Source organism: Phoenix dactylifera, chromosome 1 (assembly GCF_009389715.1).
Source record: "Phoenix dactylifera cultivar Barhee BC4 chromosome 1, palm_55x_up_171113_PBpolish2nd_filt_p, whole genome shotgun sequence".
Classification (NCBI taxonomy): domain Eukaryota; kingdom Viridiplantae; phylum Streptophyta; class Magnoliopsida; order Arecales; family Arecaceae; genus Phoenix; species Phoenix dactylifera.
In genome coordinates, this window is record NC_052392.1 from 24,751,592 (window position 1) to 24,767,193 (window position 15,602).

A 15,602-nucleotide genomic window follows, 5' to 3' on the forward strand; every position below is an offset into this window, starting at 1 on the left:
GGACTATTCTTTTGAATTTTTCTTTAAATTTGCTCCTCCAACTTGAATCCTTTGAACTTGAAACTTGGGCCAATGAAGTGAAGCTTTCTTCCAACTTTTTTGAGAGCTTTTGAAGGCCTTCTTGTATTCTTCCAACTTACTATGTTCCTTGCAAAATAAATATCTTTCTCCTTGCAACACAAACATTAGTAATTATACTTCAAGGTTTTGTGATCATCAAAATCAATCTTTAAATCAATCTTTGGGTCATCAGTCTCCCCCTTTTTGATGATGACAAAACTTGGAGTATATGCAATATAAAATATATTGTGTTCTAGAAGTAATGCATAGCTAAGTTGTTTGAAGTAGAAAATATATATCTTTAAAATATACTTCATGATAATGCTTTAGATTTAATCAACTTAACACAATCAACATATTTCAATTTAAGCTGATTTGTATTCAATTCAAAACATAAAGCATTATGAGCATATACTCATACTCAAATATTTCTCCCCCTTTTTGACAACATCAAAAAGGTTGCAAAGTAATGAAACATTAAGCACAAAGCAACAAATGATACTCAAATATTCTTTTTTCTTAGTGTACTCTGATTTGCATGTCAAATTATTGCAAGAATATGAATCATATAACTCAAGGTAATAATGTTAGAAAAAGATTAATGAGCATAGATCAGAGCCAATTAGGATAATTTCAGAGGAGAACACATCGAATGTGATTCCAAGGATAGTTTTCAAATCAAGTGTAGGTGGAATCTTTCTTAAGTTAATTCAAGAAGTACCACAAATAATATTCAAGGAAAGTACGAATGGAAATCTGACCTCTCTTCAATAATAAGTATGAAAGCTTGTTCATTTAAGATCTTTTGCCCAATATATTAAGTATTTTAGCAACATGAGAGCAATTTAACTAATTTTCAGAGTATAAGAGCAATATATTAAGTATGATTGCAAAGTTCTTTTATGGTGTAAAAATATTGTGGCATAAGTACCAAAATATGAATTCATGCAATTTATGATATATCTTAGAGTATACATAAAATTCAAAGCTTTGAAGGTTCTTTTAAAGCTCTTTTAAAGATTTTATTCCTTTAAAAAGAAGCACATTTTGGTACATATAATAATGAATTGGCACAAAATTGAAGTTCTAAAGAACAAGCCAATAAGAACTCATTAGTGAATTCCAAAAATAGGTTTTCTAAGAGATACTCAAGAAACTTCAACACATTATTCTCCCCCTTTTCATTAAGTTAGAGGATCTTAAGATCAACTATTTGAATTATGCATAGGATATATTAACCAAATAACAAGCCTCAAGGTGTATCATAAATTCTTTCTCTCTCCTTTAGTTATAGATTTATGCGATGAGTTTCAGCATAGGTTATACTAATGAGAGCATATTTTCATAAAGCTCAAAGTTTGAGATAAGATAACCTCTATAGAACTCAACTCAAGGTATAGGCTTATTATGTAACTAAGGCTAGTAAGTCCATACAAGGAGGTTCATCAAAATCAATCCATAAAATTCAAGGTATGCATCATATGATGGTGGCTTTTGAATTAGATGTAAAATCTTGATATGTCTAAGCTCCCCCTCAAAAGATGCATTCTTCTTTAATCATTCTTTTCTTTTTGTTGAATTTCAGATTTTAATGATAAGCGTAAATAAAAACAGAAATTCTATGATATCAAGAATGTAGAGTGATCTAGATTTATTCAAAATTTATACCAATCACTCTTTTTAATCCTTCAAGAACAAGTTATGCTTCCTCTAAATACTTGAGAAAATGTATAGAAATATTAATCAGAAAATGATTCATTTGAAGCTCAATTTCTTTTAAGAGCAATTATATTTTTTTTTCTTTTAAGAGTCATTTGAGTGAGTTAAAATATTTCTAGCTTTAGGAGCATTCACTTTTTTTTTAAAAATAGCTCTTTCTTTTAGTGACGGAAGCAACAATCATGCAGAAAGGGATATAGAAGATCATTCAAGTGAATGTTTATAGGATTTAATTTCTTACTCATAGATTCACAGCAATGTATACATGAAACCTAATAAATCTTTTTAATATCAAAATAAAATCATATATTTAGAAATATTTGTTTGCAATCAAGATCATCGAAAGACACATCATTTGGACCAATATTAGTACACTTTAAAGATAAGAAATGATATGTTTCAGATGCGTATCGGGGCAAGCAATCAAGGCATCAGAATTATTCTATTTTCTTAAGTTAAGATTTTATTTAGAAATCATATTGAGTTTAAGCTTTTATACAAAATCAGATTCTGAATTTCATAAAGATTTTTAATAGAGGCTTTCAAAGTCATAATTTGAGATATGTATCTTTCACATTGTAGCTCATCTTAAATCATTACGATTGAAAATACATATTTCAAACATATAAGAGCATATTCAGAATATTTGTTGATGACCCAAAGATTGACTCATAGATTGATTTTGATGATCACAAAACCTTGAAGTATAGATACTAATGTTTATGTTGCAAGGAGAAAGATATTTATTTTGCAAGGAACATAGCAAGTTGGAAGAACACAAGAAGGCCTCCAAAGCTCTCAAGAAAAGTTGGATGAAAAGCTACAATTTATTGTCCCAAGTTTAAAGTTCAAAGGATTCAAATTGGAGAAGTAAAATCAAAGGAAAAATTCAAAAGAATAGTCTTCGAGTCGACTCCTGAGGAATTCGAGTCGACTCCAGGGTGTAACAGGCAGAAAAGTCAGAGAGCGATTTTCGACCCTGAGATTCGAGTCGACTCCTGTGGAACGCGAGTCGACTCCGATGGTTGGCAGGTCGACTCCAAAGAAAGCGCGAGCCGACTCTCAGTGGTACACAAGGAAAAAGTCAGAGAGCTGTTTTCGGACTCTGAGATTCGAGTCGACTCCCAGACAGCTCGAGTCGACTCCAAGGCAGCGCTACACCAAGATGGCAGAAGGCTGTGTTTCGGAAACTGAGAGCCGAGTCGACCCCGAAACAGTTTGAGTCGACTCCAAGACCAGACAAGCCAAAAATGCAGAGGATCAGTTTTCGGGCTCTGAGAGCCGAGTCGACTCCAAGAGAATCCGAGTCAACTCGAGGAAGAAAATCAGAAAGAATGTCCTCTGAATTCATGGGATGAGCCGACTCCGAAAATGCCAAGTCAGCTCCAGAAGTTGGCGAGTCGACTCCGGGTCAAGTCGAGTCGACTCCCAGTCGAAGAGGCGACTTTAATTCAAATTTAGAACAGTGGCCGAGTCGTCTCCAGTAAAGCACGAGTCGACTCCTGCAACAGACGAGTCGACTCCTGATCGCGCGAGTCGACTCCGATCCCAACGGTAATATTGTCAACAAGTGCAGACTGTGTCCAACGGCTCTATTTTTGTCTCTAACGGCTATATTCTTGTTTCCACGCCATCTAAAGCTATAAAAACAAGAAGAGAGCTAGGGGAGAACTTATGGAAGTGGGAGAGAACATTTAGGAAAGAGATTTCAAAGAGATTACAAGGGTAATCTCCCATAAGCACAAAAGGGCCATTCAAAGCAAAATAGAGAGAAGAAGAGCATCCAAGTGAATCCCAAAGCTTCCTCTTCTCCGTGTGCTGCCTCGGTGATCCTCTACTTCGTGCCAAATCAGAAGAGGGTCAAGTAAAGAAGAAGCCGAGCTCCTTCATCTTCAAAACTCGTTTGAGGGCTTCTCTTTACTCTATTTGTTTATATTGTTATATTTGCTTGTTTAAGAAGCTTTGATTTGTTTTAAACTTTGTTTTTAATATCTTGTAACTTGATTCAATCAAGGGATTGAATCAAGGGGTTAAGGTTTGTTGGTGAGCCAAAGGGAAAACCAACGGTGAGAGGTTTGTTGGTGAGCCTAGGTCAAAACCAACGGTGTAAGGGTTTGATTGTGATCCCGGAAAAACAATCGGAGAGGTTCTAGTCGGTGAGCCTGGGAAAACCGACCGAGTTCGTTGTGCGCTCGTAAAACAACAAGTTGGGTTGTGAGCTTGTAAAACAACCGGCTGTAATCTGTAGGATTATAGTGAAATTCCCAAGAGGTCTTGGGGAGTGGATGTAGGTGCTGGGGTGCACCGAACCACTATATGTTTGTTGTGTTTGTAATGCTTCTTGTCATTATCTAACTTACACACTTACTCACTTACATAAATTGCTTGCTTAACTATTATCCGCGAATTCTTTAGTAGCAAGCATATTCAATCAAGTCACATTCTATACATCAAACTGTTGCTAAGTTTAACTTTCACTGTGCATCTATACAACTTAGCATAATTAATCAAAAACTTTTAGAAGTAGGTTAAAAGTTTTAAAAGACCCAATTCACCCCCCCCCCCCCTCTTGGTTGTATCTACTGGGCAACATTTGTATTTATGTTGAGTTTTGGTATGAATTAGAACATTATATACCAAAGTTAAGCAAGTTGAAGGATAAAACAAAATCAATTCATTTTGCCTAAATAGGGATATCCTTCTCTTCTCCTTTTTACAAATTTATTCAACTTTCAGATTTTAACGATGATTGTGAACGACAAATCTGAAATTTCTTTTTAATAATACCAAACAAAAATTTTATGTAGTATTTCAAACATTCAATCAAATTGTCCAAGTATGGAGCATTACAAAATATTGAGAGCCCATAATTCAAGACATCATGCCACATGCAAAATATATTATGTGTTAAGTCATGCATTAAAATAACAAGCATGTCAATGATCAAAATCAATTCTTTTCAAATAAACTCCCCCTATTTAAATATACTCTTGCACTGATTTCATCCTTAAAGTGTATTTTCAAGTGATTAAAAATTTGACTTGATTCTTTTTATATATTTTCATTTACTTTGTCTTTCATTTTTACTTTCTTATGCTCTATACTCTATTTGCTCCCTATCCGGTGGAGTTGGAAGGGGCACGAGGTACTACCACTAGCCTCCCTCTTGTGCCGTCCCTAATATACCCTACACCGAATAGTTGGGTCAAATAGTGCCGGGTACTACCACTAGCCTCCCCATTGGCACCATCCCTATGATGAGCAATATAGAAATGTTAAAATGTTTACTTCAACTCTCCCTGTTTAAGTGTAATTAATTACGGATTTTATCCCTTCCAAAAGAATGCTCACACATGTCACACAAATATGCCGAATATATTATGCTTGTTTTGCTTTTCCTTAAGATTGAAGTATTTGCCTTTACTTAGATTTTACTTCTCTTGAATAATATCCATTTTTTTTCTTTATCTCTCTCTCTTTTTGTTATTCTCAAGTAATTTACATGAAAGAGCAGAATAAAGAAATAATCTTATGTATCATATAGATGTATATCATGCAAACAACATTTTCATTGTGCTCAAGGATTCATAACTTCTCACAAGTTATTTTAAATCAAAATTTTAAGCATATACTTGTGTATTTCATGGTTATGATATAGGCAAAGAAATATTTTAGTTTGAGCAAACCATGAAACAATTTTTAAAAGCATAAGTCAATTAATGCATATATAGACATGATATCAAGAAATTAATAATTAAAGATTTTAACCATGCCACAATAAGATTTAAGTTATTGACTTTGCTCAGCTAATTTATGAGAGAGGTATCTAAAATTACCTATTCATTCTATATTCTTCAAGCCAAACTAGATTTTTTATGTGTGAACTTTTGGCTGAAGAAGGTCCTCTCTCTTGTTTGCATGTGAATGTTTATTGTATCTTATGTGGAGGTGTCCTTCAAGTTGAAATCTCTCATTTTCTTGCTCAAGGATCCTGCATTATTAACAAACTCCTTTTCTTTCTTGAAAGAAAGTCATTAGTTTCTTCAAGATACATTCATCCAACATATTTTTAACTAGATGACTCAATATAAGATATGACAATAGTTGAATATTGAGTCACTTTACTCAAGAGATTGCCTAAATATAAGCAAGCACATATCACTTGAACTAAAGAAATAGTTTCATTAATCAAGATGGTTCAAGGACAAGCATGTGAGGCAATAGAAAGATTCATCAAGATCAAATCAATTTCTTATTTCCAAAATCAATTTAGTTTAGATTCTATTTGCTTAAGATAATTATCAATAAAACATGTTAGCTAAGTTTTAATCAATTTATCTTAAACGGTTGTTTCTATCAAAATTCAGATTATGATTTATTTGTTATCAATAAAACATGATTCATTAAAGTTAGATTGAAATCTTGCACAAGGGCACATAATGAGCATACAATCTGGTCTACTAGCTGTATGATAAAATGATTATTCTATCATGCTTCAATACAGCTTTAAAAATAATAGATCTACTTTGCTCATTCTTTTCAAATTCTACAAGATGGGGTCATAGACATACCTTCTTCATGCCAATCTTCTATAAGAGTTTTCTTGTGGACTAACTTTGGTCAATGAAGATCCTCTTTCTTGTTTGGCTTAATTTGGAGTTCGAGAAGGAAAATGTTAATTTATTCATTATACATATTTCAAACTCACTTTGCATGAGCTTAGTAAAATCTCCATATAAATTTTCATCAGTAGAACAAAAATGATGCCATCAATGTGTGCTTTGAGCAAGCAAGATATCACAGATTCATCTTTTTAATGTATAGATTTATCATTATTACTTTTTATCAAAAAGTTACTCAAGCTTTTATATATCATGCTTTTTGTGAGATCCCGAAACTGGGCCCGGTCCATTGACCGGCCCAGCCCAAATTTTGGCCTCACGTGCGTCGCACGTGAGGGCGTGTGAGAGGGGGGGGAGCCATCCCGAAGAAGCCGGCTCCCCCAATCTTTTTAGGGCTTCTCCTCTCTTTGAAGAGATGGGAAGAGGAGCCGCTGCCGGCCGAGAGAGAGGAAAAGAGGGAGGGTCTTCTTCGCGTTGCCGGAGAGAAAGAGAGGAAGAGGGAGAGCCGAGCAGCACGGGTGATCTTTTTCCTCATCACCGCCGGAGAGGAAGAAAGCTGCCGGATTTTCATCGAGGTTGAGGTAAGGCTTCCTCCTCTTCTTCTCTTGGTGATTAGCCACGGTGTGTGGAGATTTAGAGCCGGCCGATCGCCGGATTTTGGTCCAATGCCCTGTTTCGGCTGAGTACTCTTGCCGTCGGCCTCGTTCGCCGTCGTCAGCCGCCGGGGGTGGTCGGGTTTGCTCCGCCGCCTCCTGCCGCCGTCGGGGCTGGCCACCATGGTCGCCCCTTGGGTCCGACCGAGAGGGAAGAAGAAGGGGGGCGGGGGGTCACGGATCCCCTGTTTCGCCGAAGAAGAAGAGGGGAGTCGGAAGAAGAAAAAGAAAAGAAGAAAAGAAAAGAAAAGAAAAGAAAGAAAAAGAAAAGAAAGAAAAGAAAAAAAAAATAAAATAATAAAATAAAAGGAGGAGGGTGGTTTACGGGTATGAATCCGAATCCGAACCCGAACCCGAACTCGAACCCGAGGTGCTAGGCACTCCTGCAGGGTCGGCCATGGAAAAATATTAAATTTAAGTTTTTATATATATTATGATTAATTTTGAAAGAAAATATGATTTTTTTGGATATTAGGTCCTGCGAGGAATTTGTGAGATTAATTGGATTTACTGTGGATCGCGTTCAATGTAAGTAATGAACTGCCTTCTCTAGACTCTTCATTTATATAATATTATTTTTGCATCGAATAAATTGTTAATGAATTTATATTTGATTTATGAATTTTACGAGATGATGATTTGAATGAAAAATGGATATGTGAACTGGAATAATATTTTTTGGATTATTGCTATATTTACTGTTCTTGCATCGTATATGCATATTTAGATCGGATTATGATACATGTATTATGTTACCAAAAGAATTTTGATGTGCATCAGATTTAGAACTCTCAGCCTGGCTATGTTCTGGACCCTGCCAATAGGGGGTTATGCATTGGCAATTCTGGCCCCACCACAGGGTATAAGTGTGGTATTCTGGCCCACTCCGTAGGGTATAAGTGCGGTATTCTGGCCCACTCTGCAGGGTATAAGTGCGGTTCTGTTTCTGGCCTAGCCACAGGGTATAAGTGTGGTCGTAGCTAAAGGCTGATGAGATGAATGTGATTTGTTTCGAATCAGATTTATGATTATGTATATGGATAATTGAAAAATACGAATTTTAATGAATTTGTGCTTGAAAGGAATTGATTATGTTATTATGTTGATTCATCGTAATTTGTATTCATATTTTATGTTAGTATATGAATTGACTAGTTAAGGTGTTTATTACTTACTGGGCTGTCTAGCTCATTATACGATTTCTTACTGTTTTTACAGATCCGAAGAATTAGCTCGATCCGGGGTTTTACAATATGGGAGTGCGAATAAAAGAATTATGGCTCAAGTTATCTTAGATTACGTTTTTATTTAATTTAATGTTCCATCTTTATTGTTCCGCTGCGTATTTAGAATTGTGAGACTTTATAATTTATGTCAGTCAATGGAATAAGATTGCATTTATTTCAGCTGAATTAATTTAGAATTACATAATTGAGGTGTTTTGGTTTAGATGCCTTGCATGCTCGTGGGGAGAGTTTCCTACTGGTGTGCGGCGGTTGGCGCGGACCCCCGGCTCGCGATCTCGGGCCGGGGGCGTGACAACTTTTATGGTATCAGAGCATGAATGGATAAATTCTAAGATTAAAAAAAAAAAAAATTCTGACATGACATGAGTGTAGGTGGGTAGACACTAGGGACATTGGGACGTTAGTTTATGATGATTGTAACAACCATTCTGGCTTCTGATGTGTTGACGACAGGTATTAATCTAGTCCCAATATTTATTTCTATTTATTGTCTAACCATACCCACTACTCTTTGTTAGATAACTCATTATACTACTAGAAAAGATTAAATAGTTACATAACATTTTTGATTAGTTGTCAAAAGAAGAATATGAACTTTTAAATTTCGAAAGTGTTCACACGGATTAAGACATAATAATGAATGTACCAATAAGCAAGTAATTCTAAAAAAAAAAAATCTAGACTTGACATGGGTATGTTGAGGTTTAAACCAGTGTGTGCAGAGGAAGTGTGGTGAATGGAATTATTTGAAATTGGTCAGACAAGACGACTTTGATTTGAAGAGTGTTATGACTTAGTTTGGAAGAAGTATAATCTACTCTTGAACTACATGTACGAAAATTTCGTGGACGAAATTTCTTTTAAGGGGTGGAGGATGTGAGATCCCGAAACTGGGCCCGGTCCATTGACCGGCCCAGCCCAAATTTTGGCCTCACGTGCGTCGCACGTGAGGGCGTGTGAGAGGGGGGGGGAGCCATCCCGAAGAAGCCGGCTCCCCCAATCTTTTTAGGGCTTCTCCTCTCTTTGAAGAGATGGGAAGAGGAGCCGCTGCCGGCCGAGAGAGAGGAAAAGAGGGAGGGTCTTCTTCGCGTTGCCGGAGAGAAAGAGAGGAAGAGGGAGAGCCGAGCAGCACGGGTGATCTTTTTCCTCATCACCGCCGGAGAGGAAGAAAGCTGCCGGATTTTCATCGAGGTTGAGGTAAGGCTTCCTCCTCTTCTTCTCTTGGTGATTAGCCACGGTGTGTGGAGATTTAGAGCCGGCCGATCGCCGGATTTTGGTCCAATGCCCTGTTTCGGCTGAGTACTCTTGCCGTCGGCCTCGTTCGCCGTCGTCAGCCGCCGGGGGTGGTCGGATTTGCTCCGCCGCCTCCTGCCGCCGTCGGGGCTGGCCACCATGGTCGCCCCTTGGGTCCGACCGAGAGGGAAGAAGAAGGGGGGCGGGGGGTCACGGATCCCCTGTTTCGCCGAAGAAGAAGAGGGGAGTCGGAAGAAGAAAAAGAAAAGAAGAAAAGAAAAGAAAAGAAAAGAAAGAAAAAGAAAAGAAAGAAAAGAAAAAAAAATAAAATAATAAAATAAAAGGAAGAGGGTGGTTTACGGGTATGAATCCGAACCCGAACCCGAACCCGAACCCGAGGTGCTAGGCACTCCTGCAGGGTCGGCCATGGGAAAATATTAAATTTAAGTTTTTATATATATTATGATTAATTTTGAAAGAAAATATGATTTTTTTGGATATTAGGTCCTGCGAGGAATTTGTGAGATTAATTGGATTTACTGTGGATCGCGTTCAATGTAAGTAATGAACTGCCTTCTCTAGACTCTTCATTTATATAATATTATTTTTGCATCAAGTATATTGTTAATGAATTTATATATGATTTATGAATTTTATAAGATGATGCTTTGAATGAAAAATGGATATGTGAATTGGAATAATATTTTTTCGGACTATTATTATATTACTGTTCTTGCATCGTATATGCATATTTAGATCGGATTATGATATATCTATTATGTTACAAAAGAATTTTGATGTGCATCAGATTTAGAACTCTCAGCCTGGCTATGTTCTGGACCCTGCCAATAGGGGATTATGCATTGGCAATTCTGGCCCCACCACAGGGTATAAGTGTGGTATTCTGGCCCACTCCGCAGGGTATAAGTGCGGTATTCTGGCCCACTCCGCAGGGTATAAGTGCGGTTCTGTTTCTGGCCTAGCCACAGGGTATAAGTGTGGTTGTAGCTAAAGGCTGATGAGATGAATGTGATTTGTTTCGAATCAGATTTACGATTATGTATGTGGATCTTTGAAAGATACGAATTTTAATGAATTTGTACTTAAAAAGGAATTGACTATGTTATTATGTTGATTCATCGTAATTTGTATTTATATTTTATGTTATTATATGAATTGACTAGTTAAGGTGTTTATTACTTACTGGGCTGTCTAGCTCATTATACAATTTCTCACTGTTTTTACAGATCCGAAGAATTAGCTCGATCCGGGGGTTTTACAATATGGGAGAGCGAATACAAGAATTATGACACAAGTTATCTTAGATTAGGCTTTATTTAAATTGATGTTTCATATTTATTGTTCCGCTGCGTATTTAGAATTGTGAGACTATATAATTTGTGTCAGTCAATGGAATAAGATTGCATTTATTTCAGCTGAATTATTTTAGTTATATAACTGAGATGTTTGATTGAGATGCCTTGCATGCTCGTGGGGAGAGTTCCCTACGGGTGTGCGGCGGTTGGCGCGGACCCCCGGCTCGCGATCTCGGGACGGGGGCGTGACACTTTTGATGCTTGTTCCAAATCACATATTACTTTATCATATATGAAATGAGTGTTTTTAAATAAGGTGGTTATTTTACATAGATCTTTTCTAATGAAATAACCACATAGGAGTGCATTCTACACATTCATTTGACAGAATTAAAGTTCATAAAGCAAGCAAATGATAATGGTGATCTTTACTTCTAATCATGCAAGAATCTTATCAAGATCTATTTCATCTTTTCTTGATTTAGTCTTTTAGTAGTCATCAATTTTTCTTCATTAAGTGCATTTCTGAAAAATCCAATTTAGTTCTAATTATTAACAAGTTTTTTCAGATTGTTATATGTAAAAGATTAACCATATACATATATAATTTGATTTTAGTATCTTAATAATAAATCATTAGTCTCATAAAGAATAAAATGAATTGATACTTCTACAACTAGAATCTTTTTATGAATGTTCTATATGCATTGCTTGATGAATGATATCCAAGGATAGAGATATCTTTATCAGATTTGGCATTATTTTCATAAGAACATATCAAGCATAACGTGTATGACTGAAGAATATGAAAGATATGCAATGGTTCATTTTCCATTTTTCAGAAGATCAAAAGGAGTTTTCATCAAAAATAGATCTAATAGAAATCATATGTATGACAAGCAGTGATGATAGCTTTTAAAAAACATTTAAGTAGATGACTATCATACACAATTGTCTTTTTCATTTCTTCAAGAATTCTATTAACCCTATTTTACTTAAGGTGTCCTTGGTGCTGAAATAATTAATTTCTGTATAAACTTTATCAGGATTTTGGTTTTCAACACTGTGCCATGATACTCTTTATCTTCACAGTTTGGAAACCTTTATCATTTGAAACACTTTTACAAGATTTAGCAAATACAGAAAATATTTCAATTTCATTTGCCAAGAACAAATCCAATGTAAGCTTTTGAAAACTTAGTGATGGAAACAACATCTTTAGATTTAGAAATTGATTTTTGTTTGTTTCCTTAGTTAGCATGCATAGCAAACTTTGACCTTTCAGAAGATAATCTAAGTAAGCCAATGGCAAGGTCTTTTGAGATTAAGTACATACTAGCATGAGTTGATTTTATATGCCAAAGATGGTTTCTTTAATCTTGGTATTCATAGTGCATATATTCAAAAGCACACCAAGTACACATTATCATATCTATGATCAATAAACAATAATGCCATGGATAAAAACACTCAATCAAGCATATAGAGAATTCATAGAGTTATTCTTAATAAATTGATTAATCATTTAGCAACTTATCCAATAGTGAGTAAAGTATACTATAAAATGAAGTGATTTGATTATATTTCCAAAAGTATTTTCTATATCACAAAATTGATCAATACTTGCAATTCATATTTTAATCAAATACTAAAGCAAAAAATAATGATGAGATGCAAGGATTACTGATTTCATTATTATTATTATTATTATTTTTTAAAAATTACTTTTCATAAGTATGTTTTAAGTTTCATTTTTTGACGTGTGTCTAGAACACCCATTTGTATGAATCTATTTGTTCCATGGGTATCTTGGCACATCTATGTCTACATCCTCATATTTTCATTTTGGGTACCCAAGCTTGCTTGGGTCCTTGAGAGTTAGGACATATGGTTCCTTTTGGAACCCAGATTTGTTTAATTGTAATAACTTTACCACTTGATTTAATTATGTTAGAACAATAGGTAAAGTTGTTATGCCCATTCTTTTCATGTTTGAAATAAGTTATCTTATTTAATGGTTTGCTTGGTGAATTGATAACCTTTTTCTCTAGAGATTTATTATTAAGTAAAGGAGTCAAGCCAAATTTTGATTTATCATAAGCAACATATTGGCTTTCAAACATTATTTTTAATCTTTCTGAACTTACAGTGAATTTGTTAATAAAAGATTTTAATTGGTTAATTTCTTCACTTAAGTTTTGATTTTCTTTAATTAAATTCTGATTTTTCTGAATCAATTGTTCTGAATTTAACCTTAAGCTTTCATTTTCAGAATTTAGTTTGTCATATATTTCAGCAATAGAATTTTTTTCTTTTGAGATTTCGAGATTTAGCTTTTTAAGATTTTTATTTTTGATAGCTAATTTTCTACATTCACTATACAAATCATGAAAAGCATTTAATAGTTCATCATAAGAATATTCTTCATGAAATTCATTAGATTCAGATTCTACTTTATCTTCTAGTGCCATAAAACATAAGTTAGTTACCTCTTGTAGTTCATTGTTGCTTCTAGCTTTCAATTTCTTGCTTGACTCTTCCTTGGTCAAGACTGTCTTGCTTGTTATCTTTTTCTTCCTTTCTTCTTGCTTCCTCTTCTTCCTTGTCTTTAGGAAGCTTTTGAATTTTCGGTGTTTGGGAATGGATCCTTGTTTCCATCACCGGACTCTTTGTTTTTTGAACTAATCTGCCTCAGAGTCGACTCGAGCCTTGTTGGAGTCGACTCGGCTAACTTGGGAGTCGACTCGGAAATACTTGGAGTCGACTCGTTCACAGGGTCTTCAAGACTGTGTCTCTGCCTTTCAGACTGTTCTTCTCTGGGAGTCGACTCGGACAAACTGAGAGTCGACTCGGCTACTGTGGAGGATTCTGCAATCTCATTGTTAGTACGCAATTGAAGCACATGTGAGCTAATCTGAGATTTATCATAAATAATTGTTAAAGTATCCCAGATTTCTTTAGCAGATAAGCATGCAGAAATCTTATGAAATATAGATTCATGGATAGCACAATATAGAAAGTTCATAGCATTAGCATTCAATTGTGCTAAGTCTTTTTCATTGACATTTTGAGAGAGTGTGTGAGGTCCATTTATAATGATATTCCACATTTTATAGTTTTGTGATTGAACAAAAATTTTCATTCTAGCTTTCCATTGAATATAGTAAGTTCCATCAAACAGTGGAGGTCTGTTTATGGAAAGTCCCTCGGCAAATAATATGTTATGTGGGGTTGTCATAATCTTTAGCTCTAGTCGGTTAAGACTATAATTAATAGAAGAGCACCTGCTCTGATACCACTTGTTGCCCAGTAGATACAACCCAAGAGGGGGGGGTGAATTGGGTCTTTTAAAACTTTTATACTACTTCTAAAACTTTTCAATTAATTATGCTAAGTTGTATAGATGCACAGTGGAATTTAAACTTAGCAACAATTTGATTTATTGAATGAGACTTGATTAAGTAAATTGAATATGCTTGCAACTAAAGGATGCGCGGATAAGAGTTAAGCAAGCAATTTATCTAAGTAAGTAAGTGAGCAAGTTAGACAATGACAAAAAGCATCACAAACACAACAAACATATAGTGGTTCGGTGCACCCCAGCACCTACATCCACTCCCCAAGACCTCTTGGGAATTTCACTATAATCCTCCAGATTACAGCCGGTTGTTTTACAAGCTCACAACCCAACTTGTTGTTTTGCGAGATCACAACGAACTCGGTCGGTTTTCACAGGCTCACCGACTAGAACCTACCGATTGTTTTCACGGGCTCACAATCCAACCCAGTTGGTTTTTCCAAAGGCTCACCAACCACAACCTTACAACGATTGTTATCCGGGTTCACAATCAACCCAGTTGGTTTTCCCCAAAGGCTCACCAACCACAACCTTACAACGTTGGTTTTCCCTTTGGCTCACCAACAAACCTTAACACCGTTGGTTTTTCCTTTGGCTCACCAACAAACCTTAACCTCTTGATTCAATCCCTTGATTGAATCAAGTTACAAGATATTAGACTAAGAATTTAAAGCAAATACAAGCTTCTTAACTAAGCAAATATAGCAAATATAAACAAATGGAGTAAAGAGAAGCTCTCAAACGAATTTTGAAGATGAAGGAACTCGGCTTCTTCTTTACTTGACCCTCTTCTGATTTGGCACGAGGTAGAGGATCATTGAGGCAGCACACGGATGGAGAGGAAGCTTTGGGATTCACTTGGATGCTCTTCTTCTCTCTATTTCGCTTTGGATGGCCCTTTTGTGCTTATGGGAGATTTTCCTTGTAATCTCTTTAAAATCTCTTTCCTAAATGTTCTTTCCCACTCCCATGCCCTCTTCCCTAGCTCTCCTCTTGATTTTATAGCTTTAGAGGGAGTGGAAACAAAAATCTAGCCGTTAGAGACAAAAATAGAGCCGTTGGAATCAAGAAAAAAACTAGCCGTTATGCCTCCCAGCGTGCTAGAGTCGACTCGGCTGAAGCAGGAGTCGACTCGGCTGAAGCAGGAGTCGACTCGGCTGAAATAAGAGTCGACTCGTGAATAGTAGTCTGCCGGCACTGTAGCTGGAAGTCGACTCCGCACTGTAGCACTGAAGTTGGAGTCGACTCGAGATCACTGTAGCGCTGAAAATCAACTCTCTGTCTTTTTGTTTGTTCTCAGTCGGAGTCGACTCGTAGAGTATCGGAGTCGACTCGAGCACTGTTTCTTGAAACTCTAGAGTGCCAGAGTCGACTCTAAACTTTCCGGAGTCGAC